Raw genomic sequence first — 1,442 nt, forward strand, 5'->3', positions numbered from 1 at the left:
ATACCAAAGCATTTGTTCAGATCTGGGAGGATTTTGAGGGACTTGTTATGGCTGGTGTCATTTTTCAGGCTGGTCCCAGGGCAGCGGAGTTTCTTCTGTTCCCCCGTTCCACCCCCTTCTCTCCTGGCCCCTTATTTCCACGCATTCTTGAGATACCTGCTTGCTGTTGTGGCCATTGCTTCCCACCAGAGGACCATGTATCAGAGTCTCTGGAAGAACTTAAGAAATATTTGATTCTCAGTGCTCGCTCTAGACTACTGAACCAGAATTTCCTGGGCTTGGGCCCAAGAATCTGTATTTTTACAAAACTCTTGAGAGGATTCTAACAAGTAGCCAGGATTGGGAATCACTGGTGTCGTGGAAAGAATTGCATTTGCACCTAAACCCAACCACCAACTAACTACCTAACCCGCTTTAGAGAAGTCCGTTGTTGGACCATCAAGAAAACAGAAGAAATGACACATATATAATAGAGTTGTTTACTCTATCCCATGTGTCTTTAATAGGCTGAGTTAGTTAATACTCCGCTGGTGACCCAGAAGCTTCCCAGAGGCTTTTTCTGAGATAGTGCTTAGCTTCCTCTTCTCTGTTTAATTCCTTATGAAACTTGGTTTCTCCCTTTGTCAGTCACCAAGCATAAGGCCATATGTAGATGAATCATGAGACCATCATGCCATGTGTTCTAAGAGCCTTCCAAGTTCATTGCTACAAGAAACACTCGACATTTAATGCATATTGTTTCTCGATATCTCCTTCCAAATTGCCAGCACAGTTTCCATTTCTGGGAAATTACATAGACATGTCTGGATCCAACTCTTTTATCTTTGCATTTCCAACTGCTCTGTTTTCCTTCTTTCTTCCCATCAAATTCTCATATTTTGACAGTTTTAAGACCAGCTCTTCCTTGATCTTCTCCTTCCTATAATATATTGAATTGAAATGAGCCCACTCTCCTTGGTGTGCCCTCTCTCCAAACACAAACTACTCTGAAGCTCAGACTCTCTTTCTCTGAGCGGGTTAACATCACAAAAAGTTCGTGGTTTCATCCATCATAAACAAGAGTGTTTTAAATGAACTCTGCTTCTTTTCTCCAAGCATCACAGAAAAGTTGGGATACAGTGAAATGAATTTTCAGTAAGAAACGTTACTTATTAAAAAAATAGTGCTGATAAAAGTATGTAAATTGATTCAGTAGAAAGAATTTGTGAAATGCTTTAACTTAAAAGGAAATACTCTTGTTGGCATCCACAATGAATCAGAAGGAAAACACTCCCATCTCTTGAGAAAGCTGTTTACTCTGTTCAGTGTTGACAAAATGTATCCAAAAAAGCTCTTTCTGCTAAGAAGTGGAGGAAAAAGGCAAACTGCATATGAAAGCGTTTGATCATTTTTCATTTGGGAACGTTACAGCTTTGCCTGTGTAGCCAGTGGTTCTGAGCATA

Source organism: Suricata suricatta, chromosome 9, assembly GCF_006229205.1.
Source record: "Suricata suricatta isolate VVHF042 chromosome 9, meerkat_22Aug2017_6uvM2_HiC, whole genome shotgun sequence".
NCBI lineage: Eukaryota > Metazoa > Chordata > Mammalia > Carnivora > Herpestidae > Suricata > Suricata suricatta.